At 30.9% G+C, this 8,619-nt stretch overlaps 1 long non-coding RNA gene across 1 annotated transcript; it reads left to right on the forward strand.

The window, feature by feature from the left end:
* Positions 1–4,078: 4,078 nt before the first annotated feature.
* On the forward strand, positions 4,079–8,174 carry LOC120349550. The gene is made up of 3 exons (XR_005570382.1): positions 4,079–4,815; positions 6,664–6,741; positions 7,913–8,174. It is a non-coding gene; the product is annotated as an uncharacterized LOC120349550 (long non-coding RNA).
* Positions 8,175–8,619: the final 445 nt, after the last annotated feature.

Below are 8,619 nucleotides of genomic sequence, written 5' to 3' on the forward strand. Positions count from 1 at the left end.
AATGCCTATCACTGTTGGGCGCCAAATCATGTGAAGCGTGATTTTACTCGCCTCACATATGTAGAGAGATTTACCAAATCATGTAGTGTTGTATCTAAATGCCCCACGTTGGGCGCCAAATTATGTGGAGCGGTATTTGATGGCTTCACACATGTAGAGTGAATCTTGTACTGAGTCAATGGTGTAGCGGCTATAAATTTTGTAATTGCGTGCGTGGACGCTGAGTGAACACCAGACTGATTGACTCACTACAAGACTCAATACAATTGTCGGAATCGCGGGAGGCCTAAACGCTCGCTCACCCTTGATTCCTCTAATGACAAATTGTATAATGATGAAATTTTTTATAAGCAGTGTAGCGATCGCTAAACACTGAATACGGATACCTTAAAATTATTACCTGTGAAGAATGAGCATACAAAATCATACAGGTCGAGCAAAAATCCCGATGTAGATAATTTACGGGACTGTGTCTCTAATAAGTTCTGAAGGATTAAAATACGGTATTTGAACCAAATATCGTTCAGAATATACTTCGAGAACAGAGTCTTGTCGGGTTTTAAGCTCTAATGTAGGAATTTATATGATCTACGGTTGCCACTGCTGTACAATTGATGCGTTCGCTCCCAAGTCGAGGTAGGTAACAGATAAAAGCCGATATATGAGCAGGTAAGGACAAAGAATAAATATCTCGATCTGACCCCACTCGCTACATCCACTTAGACCTGTTCCAATATCCAGCTTAATTCAATTATTCCAATGATCGTATTCGATCGGTTCTTGATGATATAGAACGTATCAGACACAATAATTGACAGGCTTAAGAAATAATCGAACTCAGAAAGCGAATTAACAAAACTGAAATATATTACAATAAAATATGTAATCATACAGTGCAGGTTCAGAATTTGATTTACAGGTTGATAATAATTTAGCATTAACAAAAGGAGTTAAAAATGTTCTTGTACTTGCATGATACCATGCGTGATTCGACAGAATTTTACAATTGATAAAGTTGAACAGTTTTGAAAAAATAGTGAAAAAATGAATTATAAAAAATATTTTAAAATTGCTCGGGGTCGTGGTTCAGGCAGCGGAGGATAGTTAATCAACTACAAATTCTTAGAAATTCTAGATGAATAAATTCTAGGCTCTTAATAACTAAAAGCGCTTGTCGGCGTGGCCAATAATTTAACGAAGAAAAATTTATGTTTTTCTGCACTGAAATATTTTCGAAGCGTAGATTGGGGCCCCTTTTAAAACTTATAACTCACGTGAATTTCCTTGGCGGTCGTGGTTTTCTTCTTTAGATCAAAAATCGTTTGATCGGCGGCAATCCAGGCTTCGGTTTCAGCACGTGGGGAATTTTGATTTGATATCTCCTTCACCGAATTAATTAAGGGATAATTTACTTTAAACTTCTAATTTATCGATTGATGAAAACAGAAATTTACAAATAACAAATAAATTGGCCTAAAATATCGGCTCACAAATAGAACATTTAAAATCGAACAAGAAATTTTCACAAATAGGTCTTGGTAACTATAAAAAGAGATCTGCACGGTGAGGATTTCAAAAGGGAAGTGCTGTCTTTTCTCTAAGCTTCTAGGCTAGACCTTGCTTCTCAGAATCTCGATGTAATAATTTGCATAAAAATTTGCCATTGGTAGAACGCTTGTGACGTAAACATGACGTCAGTGGCAAGCAGTAGAATACAATTCCTTTAATTACAATAATAATTTAATTTATGTAATTCTTAAAACTGCTTAATCTTATAGACATAGTTCCTCTCATACAATGTACATGTGCTAGTGTAACTGATAAGGCAGGGTTGTTGTCTGATAATAGATTAACATGTGTTGCTTTCAAACGATCACCTTCTTGGTGCTATTTCTATGCACTGTGATTGGCTTAGACCTGCCAAAGAGATTTAATTTCCATGTGGTTCAGTTGAATTAAATCATTAATAAATTAATATTCTTATACAATTTTTGTTAGGTTTGAGACTGTTATAATTAATTTCTGCCATTTTATCAATAATATAATTTCATGCTATGACCTATTTAGTTACAATAAGACCTGACATATAATATAATTTCTTAAATAATAAGTAATTTCAACGATAACACATACATTTTATTTTTTTATTTGAAATTCTTGATCCTTTATTGATAGTTTTATAATTTTTAGAGATGGTATTATATCTTACGTGAAGCCAGCGTGACATTTGACAATACTTTGAATCAGTCAGCTGCGTTCGAAACTGTTTTAAAAACATCTGATCGATAGTAAACAAAGTGTAACCTCAAAATCAGTGAGCGATTCATAAATAATTTGTGCTTTATTTGCAAAATAATTATAATTTTATTGAATAATTTTCCTAGAAAATATTCGGTACAGAACGGTACTCTTATCAAATATACAGTTATTGATAAGTAAGCTTTATCGCTCGGTCGCTAACTATTCCTTTAGCAAATTCTTTCATTTTAAAAGGTAATCACAATTTTTTCTCTCTTCTCATGAGATCTATTTGAAAGATTCATCACAGTATTTATACTAATTTCATCCAGTTCCACAAACATGTTTGAACAGGTCTAATAATTAAGAAAAAAATAAAAAAAATTATCATTGAATAATTATAATAGAATTATTATCCAATATCATGAGCAATATATTATCATTATCACTACTCTTGATACGGGTTTTTCATAATTTTATCGAAACTCTGAACATGTAACAACCAGGGTTATGGAAAAACGACCTGAGACAACAAACCTTATATCAATTAATATCAGTCAGCCTTGGACTACTGGCTAATTGTGAATAATAGCATTGAAAATAGTATAAAAAGATCAATAAAGTTCGAATACTTTCAAGATTATTGCATTCTGATGAAATAATGAAGATGTGTACTAAATATTTCAACCTCAATTTACACAAAACTTGATTTCTTGACTCAGGTCGTTTTTCCACCCAACTCCTCAATTAATTCTTCAGCCTCTTGATTTCTACTTGATTTCTCTTGTTTTCTACTCAAATGACATCCAAATTTATCAATACTCTTGTTTTTTTATTATGATATTATACTTTATGTTTGTATATGAATTTTTCATAAAACCATGCTCTAAAGAACCAGGGTTGTGCTGTTTCAGCAGCATACTTTTCATACTTTGATGATAATTGTGGGTCTGACATTACTTTGAATTGTTCATTATCATTAAGATCAATTTCTGGGATATTATGAGCAACTAATGGGATAAATTGTATAATCCTTGAAAAATTCTGAATCAAATTTCTAATTCCAACATTAATATTATTATTCTTCTCATTATTATGTTAAAATCGACCAAATTTATCAATAGACATTATACTAGAGTATATTTTTCTATAATACTAAATCACCACCAATAATTATTCCAATTTCACGCAACTCTTCTATGATACTCATAATTTCTGCATTATTTCTCTTAACTCGACCCAAACTATCAAGATGAACTGATGTTATTTGAAGTATATTTTTTATAGGTTTGCGAATCAGTTCTCTTGTAAATATGTTTATCAGGTACTGCTTTGAATAATAAAATTCCAATAACCCATGTGTAAGCATGAATGATTTGCTGTTATCAATAGGGATTTCTTTATCATAAAATTTTACAACTTTATTACCAATTTGCCATTCATTAATATCAGGATTATAGTGAACTCCATACAGACTGCCTCTTTTTGTTGCTCACATGAAATTATCTATGTCACTGGAGATAGCTAGCTCTATGGGCATTCGATGTTAATATTTGAATATTGTTGAATTGAATATTCCTCTAATTCCACTTTTATCATCATCAGCACTGGTAGTTGTAGATCCTTCTTCTGATTCTTCTTCTTCATCTTCTCCTTCTTCTTCTTCTTCTTCTTCTTCTCTTCTTCTTCTTCTTCTTCTTCTTCTTCTTCTTCTTCTTATTCATCTTGTTCTTCTTCTTGTTCTTGTTTTTCTCCTCCTTCTTGCTCTTGCTTTTCTATTTTTATTTTTCTTCCAATGGGTTGATGTTGTAATTGCTTCAATGATTCCGTAATATTGGTTTGAACTGTTATTGAAAGTGTTCTTCTTCACTGACTACATTATGTGATAATTCACTATGTTTTCTACGAATTGAGTCACATAGTTTTTTAATATTTTTTTGTAGCACACTCCACTCTTCCAACTCTTTTTTATGCATTTTTATATTATGACAAATCTATCAAAACCAAGCCTGTACCGACCATTGTGTGTGTCACATTCTTTATCAAAACTAGAAATTCATTATTATTATTTCTCAATGCTTGAGCACATAATGCACTGAATTCACCCTTACTCATATCAGGGTATACATGATCATGATATATATGTTGTAGGTTACAATTATCCTGTTTGAAAGCAACAACTAGATTACAATTATCCCTAATCAATTGTTTGGGAATACTGAGGTAAGTTTGACAAATGTAAAAAAAAAATCAATTTTATTGTGTCTTCCTATACTAAAATAGTTACAAATATTTTGTTGATTCTCCATACAAATATCATCAAATATCATAACTGAATTTCGAGGCATATAATTTTTGGTTGTTGAATTTCATCATTATCTTTGTACAAGTTGAATTTAATTTCAGGTATCTGTTGCATAATCTTTTTCAAGGGTTGGTACTTATCTTGCTGATGTGATTCAGTAAATATATTCAAGTGTGAGAATTTAATCCCATTCTCTGCAAATAATGAATTGGAAACTGTATTCGTTTTCCCAGAATTACTTGGGCAACACACAATACATCTTATAGAGTTTGGTAAGAGTTCACTGTGTCTTTTTGAAAACATAAGTTTCCTGTTATCATTTAAATACTTGTCAAAGCTCATTAATGGTAGTTTTGATTTATGCTGTTTGAATTTGAACATATTTTTCATTATATTACATCATATCATAACCTTCAACCCATGAATTATATTTTCAATCAAAACCAAGCCATTCAACATATATTTCACCATTTTTAGTACTTTCTCAATTAGATAGACATCAGGATATTTTGTTTTTCACATTTCATATTCATAGAATGTACCTTCAATGATTTCATTACTAATGTCTCTCAGATGATACGTGAAAGGAATGGTAGGGAGTATATTGTGTACAGTGAATATTTCATTTGTCCAGTTTGCTAGAAAGCCTCTATCAAATATTTTTTTGTAGCAACTAATTCGTACATTATCTCCAATCTTATACTTTGGTTCCATCTGTTTGAATGTTCTACGCATGCTAGCTTTCTCTATATTCATCAGCACATATTTCTCATTTTTCCTACTCATCTCAACAGGTTTCATTTGAATTGTTCTGTGGACACTGTTATTGTAATTAGTTGTTAGTTGAGGTAGTAGTTCCAGCCATTTATGATACCTTGTATTGTGAATTCACGGAACATATTCTCTTTGAGAGTTTGATTGAAGCACTCACAAATTGCTGCTCTTTTATCACTATATGTACTGTAATGAATGATTTTATGAGTTTTGAATAGATTCTGATCAGCTGCGTTGTAGAATTCTTTACCTGCATCAGTTTGGAAATTAACTATTTTGTGCTTCTCAAGTATTGGCTTCAATGCTGCTGCCACCTCATTTTCAGTTTTAGTTTTTATTGGTATTGCAAATGCAAATTTACTAAAACTGTTAATCACAGTTAGTATTGTAACATATTAAAATTCGATAGGCAAGCAAAATCGCTAATTGGAAGAATTTTGTAGGTCTGAAGTAAAACAGCTATTCTATTATTGCCAAATGTGATAACAAGAAGTGAAAGATTAGATAATAACGGGTACCATGGCTAAAACTGGAACATCCAAATAGGAAGGAATTTTATTTGCTATTTATTATATTATATAAAGTATTGGAAAATTTGAGGTTAGGCTAAAATACTTACTGATTGGCGACCTTATAATTGATCAAGTCATGTAATGTGAAATCCAGCCAGACACCTTGGCAAAAATTTGTTGTAAACAAATAGTATTCAACTAGAGGATTTTGGAAAGCACGTGGCTAATTGTTGTAGAGGGAAAAACAACTTATAAATTCCAAAAATATTCATTATCTGTAATGAACATACTTAAACCACCAAATTAAAATAAATTAGAATATTAAGGAAGTAGGATATTCCTAGGCACATGGATACATTAGTGAATTTGCATGAACCAATCAAATTAAAGTGATGGATGAGCGGCAATAGAGAGCCAATTCAAATGTATATATCAATATTTTTATGAATGATAAGAATTTGTAAATTATCACTACTAAGTTCATGTATCAGATATGGTCCAAGAAATTATAAAATGTTATACCTAAGATATAGGTAATAATTCAGTAGATTTGCATGGACTATTCGATCCTTTTAATGGTGTAGTAGTGAATTATTTAAATATATGTAAATTTGTAAGTCGGAAGTGGGATTGTAGAGAATAAGGGTAGGACCTGCCCACATGCCTGCCAGACGCCACTATGGAACAACACTAGATTTTGTAGAGCACAAGACCCTTTGTTAAATTGTACTTTTGAAAGACTTAAAGTTTAAATTCATTAATCAATTTTTTATAAAACTTAGTGATGCTGCATTAAAGTGAAAGTCATTTAAATATTTATTTATTCCCTTGGAGAGGACAACTTTGGCCACCAAAAATCCAGGACGACCAGGAAATTCGGATCACCACCAACATCTTGTAAAAACTCAGCATGTGAGTGATAAATTATTGAAATATATAAAGCTAGGGCGCCTTCAGTGCTTCGAGTGAAACAAATATAAAAAGCTAGCTCGTCGAATAGGTTATAAATATTAAGAATTATTATAAAACTTGCACAAGTATATTCACAAGTATATTTACAAGTATATTTTTTGTACCTTTATTAAAAAGGTACAAAAAATATATTTTATTGGATAAGAGTTGTATCAAATTTATATATCTAAAGATGCACAGATTAAAGGAGTATCAGATTTTAATCCTATAATGTACATATGCTCACTCAATCATTGATTTTATTTAGTGATTTGTAAAGATATAATGTAGCTCTTGTTCACTGGATGAATTGATTTATCTATTTCCATCAGAGGCTGAACCTTAAGCCCTGAGATATATATATATTATTGAGAAATATACTGAGATCTATGGATATTAATATATTTATGATTTATGATTTATCAATTGATTATATTCTATTATTTTTGGAAAGGAGATATACAGTGAGATTTTTGAATCGTCAAGCAGCAGCAAGTCGATACCTGAGCTGCATGAAGATAAATGCATATGATTAATGATTCAAAAGCACATGGTAACGTTTTGTGCTAAAGAACTAAAAAGTAGTGAGCCAATCTGTGATATTTTGTTTTTGATATTATTTGTTCTTATTTTTATCATTTGTGCTTGTTGCTCTATATATTTCCACATTTATTTGGTCTTTGATATTTACTTGTACAATATATGTATCAAATTACTTGATACATTTTTTGTTGATATAATGTTTTAATTGATTATACACCTTTGTTCGATGGGTTTCTGTTAGTATACTTTCTACAATTCTACCAATTCCAATAATTCTATCTTGAAAACATAATCAATCTATGCAAGATTATTGCCAGATTGTCCCATCCCAGGATTGTTTCATGGCATAGTTATAGGTGTCTGAAATATTCATTGGAACCAATCTATTTTCAGGAGCAGATCTAACTTTTTTCATGTGTTTTTTTTATCTCACAATGAAATAGGTTCAAAAACAATTGGGAAATTATTTTGTAGGTTTGAAAGTAAATCAATCAGGAATAATTTCAATTTATCATATTACTCAATCATTGTTTTAGATTACAATTCAACCTATATAAAAAGATGTATAACAACTTCATTCTCATTTCAGTACCAGATCTACAATGGACCACAAGCCACAAGTCAGATTGCTTTTCTCTCTACATAAAAAAATGGTGACAAGTATTAATGGTGATGTTATCTTATATAAATGTACAGAATTCTTGACTACTGATATTAAGATACTATTTGGACAATTTAGACCAACTATTCTGGAAATAATGCTTTCAAAATCGAAAAAAAAATTTAATGGAAATGCTAAATGGTAAGTTAGTTTACACGTGAAATTAAGAAAAATTGTAACTGATGTTGATCAATTGGAACCTACTCTCTATCATTATTATAAGATCCTCTTGCAATATTACATTCTACTCTGATGCTATTCACATGCACAATGTGAACTGGTTTTGTAGATATATATCATTAATTAGCTTCTAGCTTTGTATGTTGAAATCCAAGAATTGGAGCAACACTATCTTCCATACTGATATCAATTTCTCCATCTGCATATAACTCACACTGTAGTGTATTATTATGAGCTTCGATTTTCAGTTGACCACTTGTAACAGATAATTTATTTTGTATATAATTTACTATATCATCCAATTCATAAGACCCTACTGGTATTTTCACTTATTTTCCATTATAGCTAAACTTATCATTGATATTGTTCTCAATATTTGGAATTATAATGTTTGTATATAGATCTATTAGGGCCACACCATTTTGCTAGATGTTTCCAGTTGTACTGTTGGGAAA

The sequence above is a fragment of the Nilaparvata lugens genome, chromosome 2, assembly GCF_014356525.2.
Source record: "Nilaparvata lugens isolate BPH chromosome 2, ASM1435652v1, whole genome shotgun sequence".
In the NCBI taxonomy this organism is placed as follows: Eukaryota; Metazoa; Arthropoda; class Insecta; order Hemiptera; family Delphacidae; genus Nilaparvata; species Nilaparvata lugens.